General features: G+C 38.3%; 1 non-coding gene across 1 annotated transcript; it reads left to right on the top strand.

The window, feature by feature from the left end:
* Positions 1–1,086: 1,086 nt before the first annotated feature.
* On the top strand, positions 1,087–1,193 carry LOC131230161 (small nucleolar RNA R71). Its single transcript, XR_009163884.1, has one exon. It is a non-coding gene; the product is annotated as a small nucleolar RNA R71 (small nucleolar RNA).
* Positions 1,194–16,484: the final 15,291 nt, after the last annotated feature.

Raw genomic sequence — 16,484 nt, 5'->3', positions numbered from 1 at the left:
AAGATTTTCTTTTGAATACTTTGCCGTCGTTTGGTCGTGCATAAGTCTTTCAGGAATTTGGCATATGAAGGTATCTGTTTCACGACATCAAGTAGAGGAATGTTGACTTTCACTTGTTTCAACACCTCTAAGATATCCTGAGAGTTAGAGAGAGGTTTTAGTGAAACCAATCGTTAGGGGAACGAAGCAACTGGCTTCTCTAGAAGTTCCGGTTCTAATTTTTGTGGGGCATCACTAGATCCATCATTGTTGTCCTCTCCTGGCTCTTGAGGCTTTTCGGGCCTAACCGGAAGAGTTTTATCAATGATCTTTTCACTCCTAAGAGTGGTGATGGATTTAGCGTGCCCCATCTGATTTGAAGAGCTGGGATCATTAATCTCGTACTGCGGTTTAGGATTTGGGAAAGGTTGTGCAGGAAGTATCCCCTTTTCTATAACCGTCATACGAGAATCTATCTTTTGCATAAAATCTATAATTCCCCGCATTGCCTGAGCCAGCTCTTGTATGCAATTTTGAACCGGTTCCTCTTGAGGTTTCACTTGATTTGGATTTTGATTGAAGAAACCTTGAGGGGTAGCCGTTTGTCCATTCCTCCAACTAAAGTTTGGATGATTTTTCCAACCAGGATTATACCTATTAGAGTTAGGTCCAGTAAAAGGTCTTTGATAGTTGTTTACGGCATTAGCTTGTTCATTCAACACTCCTCGAAAGGCGGGTATTGTAGGACAATTTTCAGTTATATGAATGTTGCAATCACAGATGCCGCAAACAATTTCATTAACATTATCCTTCTTTCCTTCCATGGCCTCAACTTTCCTTATGAGCGTAGTCACTTTACACTTGAGATCATCCTCTTCTTTCAAGAGATATAATCCACCTTTCTCCTTTAATTGAGTCGGCCTGGACGTGGTGTTTGATTTTGGGTAATAATCCCATGATTGTGTTTTTTCAGCCAGACTGTCGAGGTAATCCCATACCTCGTCGACATCTTTATTAATGAACTCTCCATTACACATTGTCTCGACCATTTGGCGCATGGAAGATGTCAGTCCATCGTAGAAGAAATTTGTAATGCGTCACGTTTCAAATCCGTGTTGTGGGCATGAACTGACCAAATCTTTGAACCTTTCCCAACATTGGAAGAATGTTTCATCTTTCTTTTGGGCAAAGTTCATGATTGCTTTTCTGAGGGTAATCGTTTTATGATGTGGGAAGAATTTTTTTATGAATTTCCTCTGCATGTCGTTCCATGTGCCAATGGATCTAGGACGCAGTGAATGTAACCACGCCTTAGCCTTCTCTTTTAAGGAAAAAGGAAAGAGTTTCAGCCTGATTGTATCCTCAGATACATTAGGAAAATATAATGTAGCTATAATCTCATCGAACTCTTTTAAATGTAAATATGGACTTTCTGATTCAAGTCCATGGAATTTGGGAAGGAGTTGGATAACTCCTGGCTTGATGTCCGTTTGTCCTGTATTTTCAGGGAAAATCATGCATGAGGGCGTACTCACTCCCGCCGGTTGTAGATAATCTCGTAAAGTACAAGGCGGGGGTGCCTGATGCACCTCATTCTCATCTTGGGTATCCTCCACCCTGGGTGGAAGTAGAGGAGGTTGGTCTTCAGCCATAACTTCAATTAACTCAGGGGATTTCGAGTGGTGTCTAGTCCTGCGATGGATAGTCAACCCCTCAACCAATCCTCCTTCAGTCAAGAGACGTCAAGTGTTGTTACGGGCCCACTTGGGCATGAAATACTCGCAGCCCTCAATCAAATTCAAAGCCTAACCCTAAGAAAGGAAAAAAAATATAAAAAGAAAGAGAGGGAGAGTTGGAAAGAAATTACCAAATTGAAGCCCCTAAGTTAAGGACCTGTAAAAGAAAACAAACATCAGGGAATGTGGGCTCTACTGTTTATGCAAACTTGACCTTTCGCATGCATCACGCATTAACGCACGTCCGAAATCGCCCGGCTTTTACGGGCTGTTGTGCGACCATGGCGATGTCCGAATCCATGATCCGGACCGTCCAGAAGATGTAAAAGGTGGGGCTAACCCCATCCACGAAGCTAGATTCCAAGGTCAAGACGTTCACTTTCCCGAAAATCAATCCAAGCGTAAGACTGTTTGCGGTTTCGCTGCGCAAGGTGCGAAAGCCTTACGTACGCAACTGGAAGCTCTTCACCACCTATTGCATCAAACGTGGAGTCGATTCTCCACTCCACCGACCCAGGTAGGCTATAAAAGAAAGAGAAGAGAGTGTGTAAAGGGGCATCCAACCAGAACGGGTCAAGAAGGGAGAGAGATCAGGATCAGCGTGGGCTGGTCATCTAAGAGGAGTTCTTTCTTTTCTTCCTTTTTCTTATTTTCTAGTTAGTTATGTTCTTAAGAAGATTTTAGTTTAATCATGGTCATGATTAGCTAAACCTCTTAGCTAAGGCTAAGAGGTGAAGCTTGAAGCATGATGGGTGTGTTTCTAGTTTCTACAGCTTTGATTTATATTTACGTGAACTAACTTTGATTCTATAGTTTGATTATAAGATATGCTTTTAATTTTTAATGGTTTGCTGTGATTTAAATTATAATGAATCTGCGATAGCTTTGAGCATGTTCTTAGCATTATAGGGATTGTGAATTTAGGAGTCCCTGTTGTTCACCATTGTCTCCTGGGCATGGTTGGATGATGGAATCCGTCCTAATATTCATACATCTCTCATATTGGAGATGGATTAGTTAAATTATGTTGTTTGCTTTGTCTCATGGGCATGGTTTTGTGATGGAATCAATTCTAATTCTCATTCCTCTCATCTCTTAAAAACTAGATTAAAGGAAGTTCAGATTTGGATTTTAATGATATATCTTCCAACTAGATGAAGATGGAGTTCTAAATCCAGTTGTGTTCATAAATCAAGCATAGATCTCTCTAATCTCTACAAGTAGATCCTTGGCACCCTAGTTTCCCACCTTTGAATTTTACAAGTTTTAGTCTAATATTTCACCATTATTCCTTTAAAATTTTCTGATTTAGATTACATTTTTGTCTAGTTCTAATTTAAGTTACTTTCAGATTACATACAAGGTTCAATCCCTATGGATTCAACATCGGTCTTACCGAGATTATTACTGATCACAACCCTATACTTGGGGTGTGAAAATTTTACATACTATGTTTCATGTAACTGTGAATTCTCTCTACAATTATATGTTTTACCATCAATTATAAATTTATGTGGGCGATAGATACAAGCTTTGCCTTTACCTTATCAAATTTATTAAGTTGGTCATTGCCACTCATCTCTTTATTGAGCTGGCCATTGTCACTCTCCTTATTATTGAGTTGGCTATTGCCGCTCTTATATTTGTTGAGTTAGCCATTGTTACTTTTCTTTTGTGGAGTTGATTATTATCACTCTCCTCTTTGTTATGTTGGCCATTACCACTTTTATCTATATTGAGTTGACCATTGTCACTCTTCTCTTTATAATATTAGCATTCTGCTATCTATCTTTAAGGCCTAGACATGTGTCTTGATATTCCAGAACCTCCATTATTCATATCACATTTTCTATCAATGCAAGTGATATGTTGAATGTATTACAACTAGTGACTCAAATATTCATCATAGACGTAATGTGTTATAGCTAGCGGTCCTCTTGGTCAGCACGTAATTTTGTGGGTTAGCTGGCGTGATACAAAAATTGATGTATGTAAATCGTCATACGTGTTACATCACTTTTCGGGATTGGATGTCGCAAATAGTTGCTCCATGAACACAACATGTTATGTAAATTCCCCAACCGCATTGTTGTGTCGCCTTGAGATGTTCACGTAAATCCACGTTAGTATTGGACATGCCGGTGAACATCCATAGTTATGGGATGCGAGTTGAGCTGGGTTTTCTATAAATCGTATTTCACATTATGAAGATCACTACATATGATGAGCCGCACACACTTTGCTAGGCATGCATCTTATGTAGGTTGTTGCGCATTCTGATATCCTCATATTAGTGGAGTACGGGATGTATCAGAACCCTTACATTTCTTTTATTAATCTCTTGAATTATTATTAATTTTAAAGGATGACCATCACTATGAGTAAGGCGTTGACCCTCTCCAACCGTACAGATGATGCAGGTGACGTACAGATTAAAAACCTAGAGGACAATTTCCCTATGGAAGATTATGCTGAAAGAATGAGAAGATAATTTTATGATTTAGTTTTATACTTCCACTGCAAACTCGATAAATGCAATAAGTTCCCATTGAGATGACATTTGATTATTCTTTTACTCTGATAAAATAATCAATACAGTTGATTTTATTTTTGTGAATGTTACAATCAGAAATATATCTGGATGTGGTTCAAAAAAAAATATGATGTGATTTTTAAAGCATCCAGTTTATACATTATTAACACCCGATTTTCTCAGGCACGAATATAAACTCTGGCCGTGAAAATTCGGGATGTTACAATAACAGTAGCCATCTACTTTTAAGTTGACTGTGGTGAGCTCAGTAAGTAAGGCAGTGTAGTGAGGTTGGACGTGCAGATTAGAATGTGTTATGTTTAACTTATACATTAAACCTTGGTTGGAAACTGAATTGTTAAAGTGATGATTATTAAGAATGCTAGGAACTATGCTTAGGGACTTTGTCCATCATGTTCATTGAGAAAAGTGAAAAATAGAGACTATTATTACCTAAGTAAAAAAATAATTGTCATAAAAAAGAGCTACCTATTGAAGTTCATGACAGATTTTTTTTTTTGAAAAAAAGAAGGTAATAATAGTGTGAAAGTCGTCGATGGAAAAATCAAGAGTTGGAAGATTGAATTGTTGAACTGTAAGACAAGTTCTGGTTTAAGTTTTGGTTTATTTGTTCATTTATTTGATTAACATTATAGACATGAAAATGAAAAAACTTGATCTGTAGTATTATTAAGTTGGAACTATATAATACATTCATGAAACTCAATGTTAGGAATTATTCAATTATATAATTGTTACTTGAGTTTAATCGGGAAGTACTGGAATTTAGGTGAATAATATGTTTAAATAGGTTCTCTCTGGATTAGTTTAGTTTGTGACTACTTGAGATTAAAGAATTGGTTCATTTTCGAAATTATTTTAAGTTTAGAATTTCTCACATATTTTGCTCGAGACTATTAAAATACTAGTTGGAGTGTGTGATAACATCTAAATATTAAATATTTATCCTCCCAATTGAACTAGTTTCCATGCATTTAAAATACTTAATTGATTAACTAACATTTAAAGTATTTAAGAAGGAGGATTAAAGCTTTAGAGATTAATTAAGAGAAGATTTAGATATTTGAAAGTCATTAATAAAGAATTCACATGTCAAAGATCTAAGAAAACCAAGTACAAAAATGAAGGAATGACTGAAAAATCACACAATTAAATAATAGAAATAACATACTATTTGGTCCCACCTGAGGTTGGCTCAGTCAAATCAAACGTACATAGAGCAGTCCAATAACAAACTATGGTTTTCAAAGACAATTCGACTCAACACTTAGGTCTGACTGAAGCCAGGTTTGGTGCCATCAAAGGAGAGATCGGTGCGACCTAAGGAAGACAAAGACTTGAAAAGAAAATTAAAGAAATTCGACTGCAACCTAGGGACAAATTCGATGCGACTGAAGTGATGTTCAGTGCGACCGAAAGCTACAGTCGGTGCAACCGAAACATAACAAAAGTGTGAAAATTGAAGTCGGATCCAAGTTGGTGTGAATTTTTTCTTATTTAAAGGGGTGCTATAAACCTTCCTAAGTACGAATTAGGATAGAGGAGAGAGACCTAAGAGTTGCAGAGCTTCTTCGGAATCATCATTCATTCTCAATCATTTGGTTTTAGTTTGCTTTTCTAGTTTTCTTTATGTTTTGTTTAAGATGTTAGTCATGCTTAGCTAATCTCTTAAATAAGGCTAATGGATGAACCTTTAATGGATATTTGATATTTAAATTCATTTCTTCAATGAAAGTTAATGCTTTATTGTTAAATTGTGATTGAATGTGATTGAATATATAGATTGAGAAATGATTCAATTTGTAATGTCATTTGATCTATTATCGCCTCCAAGTACATTAGATGCTTTCAATTTAATATAATGTGATTACCTATATCTTCATAAGATATCAAGTTTATCATGATTTTAATTTATGTTGGATGTTTTTTATTATTATTATTAATATTACTATGTTATCTTCCGATTAGAACATATTGGAATCCAATTTTAGTTGATTTATTAACTAGAGAAGATGAATTGAATTCAAAGTCTATTGGTTGGGGATTCCTGGATCCCTGGTCCTTTTTATAATTGTTCTACAACCTTTTTCTTAGATTAAATGTTTAGTTTATTATCACCAATTCCCATGTTGATTGGCCTCAGCCTTACTGAGCTATTATTACATTGCAACCCTATATTTGGGGTTGTCAACCCTTGGGATTGATCATGAATCCTTCAGTTGGTCTACGACCATAGATTCCGAATAAGGGTCTCGATCATAAAAAATGAATGATAAGGCATCATTTTCTGCCAACAAGATATGAAGTCTCTACTTTATGGAATTTTATGATTTTCCAAGGGATTCACCAGAATTTCAACATCATTACATCTAGCCATACTTCGCAGAGTTAATGACTTGGAGTATGCGAAAAATAAAATAAACGGCACCTAGAGTCTTACTTTGTAGGGTTTAAGACCCTGAGTAGGAAAATAAAATGAAAAAGAAAATAAATAGGTGAAGATCATAGAAATAAAATAAAATGGTGAGTATGTGTACTACTGATGTGTTTAAAATGTGTGGACTGAAATGCAAGTTGATATGAGATGTGAGATACGACACCCTTTTCTACAGAAGGGATGATATGATATCATTAATTCTAATCCTACTATTTTGGCTTGAATATCTTCTTTGACTTCAGAATATTTTCGTGCTTTTAGTTTGGCAGGGTGACAATGTAATAAGAGTTTTTTTTACGATAATAGGGAATCTATGAAGCTATTGCATATGGAGCTTTAAGTAGCATTGATGTGCTAGAAGATCCAGCTAAGCATGGTGTACCCTACAATCGATGGATTCTCCAACAATGACTCTGCTCTCACACGGTCCTCTCTGTCCTTCCTGTCCTCATGCCTCCTTAATGGCTCATAGTCGCGGCCTTTAAATAAACCAAGTAGGCCATATAACAACCCTTCGATGGCCTTTTTGGTCTATTCGTTTGCTTTTTAATTTGTTCTAGGCTTTTTGCAAAGATTTTGCATTTTGAAACACTTTATGCAGCCAGCCCTTGAGAATCGTTTTTTCAGAAGTGCCATTGTCGTTGCAGAACTTTATGCATCCAGTGTTCTAGAGGTCTTTTGGAGCTACGGTAATCTGGTGGTTATTTCTAAGAGGCACTAAGGATCCTTTTGCCAGGGTTTTCGTGAGTTGTTCGTACCCTTAGATTCGGGGAAATGTGTTTTAATTGATTTACAACTTAAGGGTACCTTTAAGCAAGTAGTTGGGATCATTTCAAACGGGCCATAGTCATATAAATTCATTCCGTTGATCATTTCTGAATCGCATCAAGGGCCTTTCTTGAGTCATTCCTTTAATCTTTATAGGGCTTTATGAGCGACTGAGAGCAGCTTTATCAGAATGTTGCGGGTGTAATTGCTATTGCTCTGAAAACCTTGGTGATCTTAAAAGGAATTGAGTTGGTGGGCCTTTCGATCTGCCGATTCAGCCCATTAGCTACCTCATATACTTATCCTTGATCGTACCCTATCCAACCTATACGATTGCATGGTGTGTATTGTGTGTTGAACCGTTAAAATATTTTTGACCGAAACTTAACTAAAGCCTAAGAATAGCTTTAATATCATTTTAGGTGCGGTGTCTCTATAATTTAAATTAGATATCTTTGTAATGGGCCAACATATAACCGTCAACCCACCAGACCTGGGGTTGGCTTCAACCCATATTTTGACCCGTTCAACTGGGCCTATATTCAGAAATAGATATTGTCGGGCCGAGCCCGGCCCATTGACAACTCTTAAGGCCAAAGGAAAATGCACCACACTTACCAACATGGCACATGTGTTGGAGTCGTTTATTGTGCTACCCTTTTACTACATGATACCGTCCCAAAAGTCGGGTTGACCCACTAATAGAGTGATAAGTGGTTCTGAACTCATACACGTGTCGATTTCCACGTGTGAGAGTGCAAGTACTATTCCTATCATATTCCGACACGTGTACGGTAGATTTATATGGATAAAATCTCCATCCCTGTTGTACACACGAGTTACCTGATGTGGACACATGGCGGTCCCACAACATTTGGACCGCTTGTCCTGTGTGCCCCACCATGAACATGCCATGATCGACTAATCAGGGCCGGTGGACGATCCTAACAGCTCAACTCAAGGAAAAAACATTGCCAGTCAACGGACTAGATTGAGGCTGGGTTCTGGCCATCTATCACGATCATTCGGTTTGCCTTTTTTCGCACACTGGGACCCACCAGTTGATTGAGTAGTTCTGATTTCTTTTATTTTTTTTGTTAGCTTGTTAGTACACCCCACTGTCAGTTCACACTACACTGTTAGTCACCCCCACTAGGGATCGATACCAAGACCTCAGTGTTGAAATGAGGTATCTTTCACTCACTCTACCACTTGAGCTATGGATCAGGGTGTAGTAGTTCCGATTTCTTAACTCCTGTTCGTGCCACGTGGATATGTGGGAGCACATGTGTGATTGGGTGACTGGGACTGTTGATGTCGATAGCTAGGAAAGCTCGCTCGACTCGGTTTGATTCAGCTTAGATTGACTCAGCTTCAAGTGCCGACTCAGAGCGAGTCAAGCTTACTTTTGAAAAACTTGAGTTGAAATCGAGTTGAGTTCATGCATGGTGAGGATCAACTCGACTCGACTAGAAGCTCGAGCTTGACTCAACTCGAGTATTATATATATAACTTTCAAAAAATAAAAACAAAACCCTACTTGCATCTTTTCCTCTCTTTCCATTGCCTAGCCCACCAATCGCCATCCCACGCCCACCTGAGCTAAGCTCTTTGCCTCTCTCTCTCTCTCTCTCTCTCTCTCTCTCTCTCTCTCTCTCTCTCTCTGATTCGCGCCCAACCCGACTCATCTCAGCCCACTCGGTGACTCGTGTGCGGATTTGGGTCGAGTTGGACGCTAGGTTGACATATGAACAAGCTTGACTCTACTCAAGATACGCTCGACTCGACTTGAACCACTAACTCGACTCGAGATCGACTTAAAAGCTTTGGCAAACAAGCCAAGCTTCAATGTCTTAACCTACTCAAGTTCAAGCCAAAGATCTTTTTACTTTATGCAAGCATTCATCATGACATTTATTCCCTTCTCAACCCTCCTGCTTCTCTAGATTTCTAGTGAATGTATGCTCTCCGACTTGCCGTACATTGGACCCTGTCACATCAGGAATTCCTAATAATCTAGTCCTTTTTCCTTACTTTTTTGCATAAACATCGTCACATCCGCTCTCTAAACACGTTGTGGACGTACGCATAAAAAGATCTTTCACTCAATCTATCACTTGAGCTATGGATCAGGGTGTAGTAGTTCTGATTCCTTAACTCTTGTTCGTGCCACGTGGATATGTGGGAGCACATGTGATTGGGTGACCGGAACTGTTGATGTCAATAGCTCGGAAAGCTCGCTCGACTCAGTTCGATTCAGCTCGGATTGACGCGGCTTGAAGGGCCGACTTGGGGCAAGTCAAGTTGACTTTTGAAAACTCAAGTTGAAATCGAGCCGAATTCATGCATGGTGCAGATCAACTCGACTCGACTTGAAGCTCGAGCTTGACTCGGCTCAAGTATTTATTATATATATATATATATATATATATATAACTTTAAAAAAATAAAAACAAAACTTGTATACATATATATATATACATACATATATATGTATACACACATATACATATATATGTATACACACATATACATATATATGTATACACACATATACATATATATGTATACACACATATACATATATATGTATACACACATATACATATATATGTATACACACATATACATATATATATATAACTTTCAACAAAAAAAAAGTAAACAAGTAAAAAAAAACCCTACCTGACCCATTCTCTCTCCCTCTCTTTCTTTCCCTTACTCTTACCCTACCCAGCAACCAGCACGCCCACTCGGCGACTCGGGTGTGGATTTGGGTCAAGTTGGACGCTAGGTTGACATATGAACAAGCTCAACTCGAACCATTAACTCGACTCGAGATTGACTTGAAAGCTTTGGCAAACAAGCCAAGCCTCAATGTGTCGAGCTCGAACTTAAGCTCAAACTCGAGTATAGTAAGAACGAGTCAAGCCAAGCTTAGTCCAGCTCGACTCGACTTGGCTCGATGTACAGCCCTAGATGTCGTGGGCCACCTTATGGTCCCACAATTACCTCTGCTGTGCAGAAGTGGATGGTGTACTGAGTAAACTCTGTGGGGTCCACCGTGATTTGTGTACTTTGTCCACTCTGTTCATCTATTTTTATTAGATAATTTTAGAGCTTGAACCCAAAAATAAAGTATATCCAACTCTCAGGTAGACCACACCAGAGGAAATAGTGCGAATTGAACTTGTTCAGTTGAAAATTTCTTGGGAGCCACATAAGTTATGTATCAAGCTCATATTTGGGTTTTCCCTTCATCCATGTATATGTGATCTTAGGAAAAGGTTGACTGACAAATAAACATCATTGTGGGCCCTAGAAAGGTTTCAAGTGGAAATCATTATTCCCACCGTTTCATGTCGTATGGTTCACTTGAGCTTTGAATATGCTTTAATTTTTGGCTCAAATCTTGAATTGAGCTGGAAAAATAAATGGACGGCATGGATAAGCCATATACATTCACGGTGGCCCAACAGAGTACTCCGTACAAGAAAAGCCTACTAAGTAACTCAGTAGGCAATCTGATTTCCTGGTGTGGGAAGAGTGCATGTGGTAATCATATAGGGTGATCGGAGCTGTTGATTTTGTGGACCCAATTTATTAAGTGGACCTAAAATTCTAGCCAAGGATAGATTGAACCTAGCAGGTAGCTTATGTGTGGCTGGAAATGCTTCAGTGAAGACTGGGCCAGCCCTAGCAATATTCAAGGTGAAATTTCTTGGATTGGTAAGGATCATCCAACGTGAATGGTCATTGGGCTACGTCCAATCCATGGCTGAAGTCCACTTAACGAATGGCCAGGAACGTTTTTTTTTTCACGTAATTATTCTGACCCACTCAATCCTTTCATGCAGAGGATTCTAGTCAGTGGGATAGAGGTATATAAACCCTCACATGCACCTAGTTGACATCCACATCATCTTTCTGGACCATTCATTAGGTTTAGTCACGTTTTCTAACCCTACATTTTTAAAAAAATAATAATTATTATCTTCTACAAACGTTCTTGACCGTCCATTTTTTGCATGCAACTGAATGGACAGTTCGAGTATGAATTTTTCAAGGCCTCGTATTGTGAGCGGAATACACGGAACGGACGGTCCAGAACGGTGATGTGGAAGCCAACTAAGTCCAAATGCGAGGAGGTGATGGGGACGCAGATTGGGATATCTTTCGACTGACCAACTTTCGGCAACGGATTGCTTAGGAATCGAGCGGTGGTATTTGATTGGATCACGTGTCGCTTTAAGAAATGAGCCATTTTGGGCGGTAACTTAGGCAGTCTAGCTCGTCACCCCAACACCAGTTAGCTAGCTCTAGCTGGTGTCAAAGCTCCATGAGCCCTATCATGATGTATGCGTTTTATCCACACCATCCATCCATTTTTTTCAGCTCATTTTAGGGCACCAGCCAAACAATGAGGCAGATCCTTATCTCATATGGACCACATAGTTTGAAAAAGTAGGGATTAAATGCTTACCTATGTAAACTTTTTGGAGGCTACAGAATTTTTGGATCAAGCTGATATTTATGTTTGCTGCCGTTGTTCAGGTCTGTATGACCTTATCAATAGGTTGGATGGCAGATAAAACTATGGTAAGTCCTTGGAAGTTTTAAGTGGCAGATGTTTAGTAAAGACTGTTTTGGTATGGTGTGGCTCACCTCTGATTTGGATTTGCCTCATTTTTTGGTTCATGTGGTAAAATTATATGGGAAAATAGATGAATGGTGTGGATAAAACACATACGTTATGGTGGGGCTACAAGCAATATTATTTTCCCATGGTATGGCTCACTTGTGATTTGAATCAGCCTCATTTTTAGGCTTATGCTCTAAAATGAGCTGACAATGGATAAATGATGCCAATAAAATAAATACATCATGGTGGGGCTCACAAAACTTTGGCACCAGTTAGTTGGTCTTAAGGTCACTTGCCAAACCATGTCCTCTCACACATGCTTGGGTAGGCTTCATCTCTGACAGCGGTGCGTGACCTGAACAAACCCCACTACAAATGCATGTAAATTATATGGTAAGCCTAACACCACCCACCTGCGTGGTCAATCTACATGACAGAATTTGATTGGGTCGCGAACCATTATTAGAGATGGTCAACCACACAAAGCATCCTGGAAGATCGTTAGGTTGAGTATGATACCTAGACCGACCTCCATTTTTTCCAGTGGCATATAGTAGAATCAAATCAAGTCATGTTAGTTCAAGATATAGGTGTGTGGTGTCCGGTTCACCAAGCAAGTCCCTTTGAAATGCAAGCAAATTGGCCAATGACCCTAGCACACACTATGATGTATGTGTTTTATCCATGTTGTTCATCTGATTTGGCAGCTTATTTTAGGGCATGAGTCCAATAAATGAAGCAGATCCAAGTAGACCAGACCCATGAAACAATGGTCATCATTGAAAGCCCACTGTATAGAAATTATAGGGGACAACAAGTTTTGGATCAAGCTAATATTTATATTTTCCTTTCATCTAGGTCTACGTGAAATTATAAAAAAAGTTACATGGCAAATAAACATCATACATCAGTGTCATTGTCCATATTGCTTTCAATGGCATAGTCCTTTTGACGGTTGGATCTATATCAATTTTGAGCTCATTCCCTACAACTAACTGAAAAAATATATGGATAGCATGGGTATAAAACACATATCACGGTAGGCTCTACAAGCAGGGCTGCCAAGGATTCTACTTTTCTTTCAAAAAAATATTTTAGGTGGTCTCATCTTTGAAAATGGCAATTGGGATTTAATTGAAGGAAATGTCTCTCTCAAAGATGGCTTACTTAAAGCATATTTTAAAGTTGGTCTTACTTAGAAGTGTATAAGAGTTGAACCAAGTCAAGCTTAGTATAGCTCAACTCAGCTCGTCCACTAGCTGACCCTAGCTCGAACTCAGCTCGGCTCAGTCCTCGAGCCTAAGTGGCCAACTTGGCTCGGTTCAGTTAGCAGCCCGTGCTAGTTAGAGCCGAGTTCGCACCAAGATCGAGCTCGGTTTGCCTATGCAGCATTTTTACAAACACAGACTACACTTTCAAATTTTCACTATATGTAAAACAACAGCAGCGGTTTTACAAGTATTTCATCAAACACCTTATAGGCAATATCAAAATAAAGAAAAAAAGGCATTTGTTTCATATACATACCATCCTTGCCATCAGCCGACACTTCATTGAGTTGTTTCATCAAATACTTGGTGAGCAACAATATCAATATCAAAGTAACTAAGTGACCGAACTAGTTCGATCCAAGTTCGATTTGAGTTGGGGTTCGATCCGAGTTGAGTTGAGCTCGGGTAAGCTCGATCTCATTTCGTAATTTTTTCGAGCTCAAAAAATCAGTTCAACTCGGCTCAAACTCAGTTTCAAACCGAGTTGAATCGAGCTTTTTCAAATCGAGCCGAGCAGCTTACCGAGCTAACTCAGTTTGTGTACAGCCTTAGTCTTACTCTCATCCTTTGATAACGGTTTGCAATCCAATCAAATTCTCCCCAGTAATGTTGGACGGCATCCCCCCGTGTCTCATAAAAATCTGTGCCAAAAAAAAATGTTCTACTTTAACATGCAGTGTTGCTGCATGTCGCAATGCATATCCCAACGTTGCAATTAGAGTTGTGATCTAAACCGTCCAAGAAATGAGCGGTAGACTTACTACTGCATATTTTGAAGATCAGTCACCAACGTCCATCAGATTCCAGTGAGTGCGAGAATCTGGCAATATCCATGCAGTGCCACAAGCTCACGCAACAGTGCACCACAGCTATGCACACGGTGACCCACTGTACACCACAGCGCAAGTTAGCAGGAAGTAATGAGGTAGAGCTACCATGTATCATCATGATAGGAACCATGCAGATGGTAGCAAATAAGTACCATACAGACGGTTGAACCTGTCGTGAAGATCATCCCGCACAAAAATCAGGTAGGACCGCTCATCATACGGGCCATACCTGTATGTTGAGTCAGACCGTCCGTTTTCCTTTGGATTCCACCAGCGTGACTCAGATGATGATCTGACCCAACTAATTTTTACGCAATGTAATATTCATGTGGGTCCTACTTTTTGAATGGTATGGATTTGCAAAGAAGATGGCATGTTGGTGGGAAATAACTGTTTCGATGACAAGTTAATGTACTTTCAGTTGTACCTAATCATATATCCATGTGATAAGACAGGCTGACGCCGATTGTATACTGAGTAAACTCTGTGGGGCCACCATGATGTATGTGTATTATCGAAGCCGTTCATCCGTTTTACCGTATCATTTTAGTATATAAGTCCATAACGAACCATATATCCAAAGCTCAAGTGGGCCACAACACAGAAAACAGTGGGGATATTGACATTAACCATGAAAATCTTACTAGGATACATGTTTATTTGTCATCCAACGTATTCATAAGGCATAAAGACATGAACAAATGGAAAATACAATATCAGCTTAATCCAAAACTTCCGTAGCTCCTAGGAAGTTTCCATTGAAAGCATTCAATTCCCACTAATCCTTGTGGTGTGGTCAACTTGAGCTTTCGAATTCTGGACTCATGCTCTAAAATGATTTATTAAAATAGACAAATGGCTTAGATAATATACATACATCATGGTGGGCCTCACAAAGTTTACTCAATACAAATTACTCATTACCCAACCCGCTTTGTAGCAAAATGTTTTACCATTTTAAATTAATTTCATAAGCAACCTTTTAAAAGCAACTTAAAGCCTTAAATAAATTTACTTTAAGGCTTGTTTATTTTTCCTTTTATAATATTAATGCATTATAAATTATTAATAACGACTTCTCACTAATGAACTTCTTCTTCTTCTTCTTCTTCTTCTTTTTAAAAAAAATTAACTTTAAATTTCTTTTTTTTTTTTAAAAAATTACAGATACCCACACCTCCACATACTCACAAACACACACACACACACACACCACGTGGGCACTTGATCTCATGATCTCATTATTGAAATAGAATCTATTCACCACATAGTGGTGGAGCCTGACCTCTTCTCACCAATGATTAGTAGAGAGAGAAATGGCTAATTAATTATGTCTCGAAAACTATGCTTGCGTTCGTTGAATTGGATGAGAATTGCCCTTATAATATCTATGACTCCTACTTTTATATATGTATTTGATCCATGCTATCCATCCATTTTATCTGGTTCATTTTAGGGCATGTGTCCAAAAATAAGGCAGATGATAAGCTCAAGTTGGCTACACCACACGAAGTAAGGTGAATAATAATATTCAATGTTAAAAGCTAAAATGAGCTTAGGCCCCCCAAGAATGTGTATTTGCCATTCAACATGTTCATTAGATCATATAAACATGGAGAAGAGTAAACACAAATATTAGATTGATCCATAACTTCTATGGTTGCTAAGAAGTTTTCAATGGTAAGTTTTTTATCCTCCTATCTCTTGTTGTGTAGTCCACTTGAGCTTTGGATTTGCCTCATTTTTTGGCTTATGCCTCCTAATGATTAGGTAAAATAGATGGACGACATGTATTAGATAAATACGCTAACTATGAGCCCATAAATTTTAATAGTATCATATTTGTTTTTTTTTTTTTTTCTCAATTTTAGTGTCGGATCATTGTCAAGTGTAGCTAGCTGAAGTGGATTATGGAAGTAAATAATAATTACTTATTTACCTGTACTTATAGGTAATTACTAGAAAATAAAAAACCCTAATTACAATTCCCTTCATATAAGCATTAATCGCTGCACTAAGGAAGAACATAACTTTAGAACCTCGCTATCTACGCCATAGTTACTAGATTGTCAACAACTTTCTTTTAATAAGTATTTATCATGATAATATTTATAAATGCAATTTCTTTTTATTTTGATTACTATCTTATTATTTTGTTAGTGATTAATCGCTACTATCATAATGGACAAAGTCATTTTAAATGAAAGGTAAAAAGATTTCATTAGAATGATGAACCATGTCCTTTGCAAATTACATAATTTTTAATT

The sequence above is a fragment of the Magnolia sinica genome, chromosome 16, assembly GCF_029962835.1.
Source record: "Magnolia sinica isolate HGM2019 chromosome 16, MsV1, whole genome shotgun sequence".
NCBI classification, from domain to species: domain Eukaryota; kingdom Viridiplantae; phylum Streptophyta; class Magnoliopsida; order Magnoliales; family Magnoliaceae; genus Magnolia; species Magnolia sinica.
This window is presented reverse-complemented; position numbering and strand designations above follow the sequence as displayed.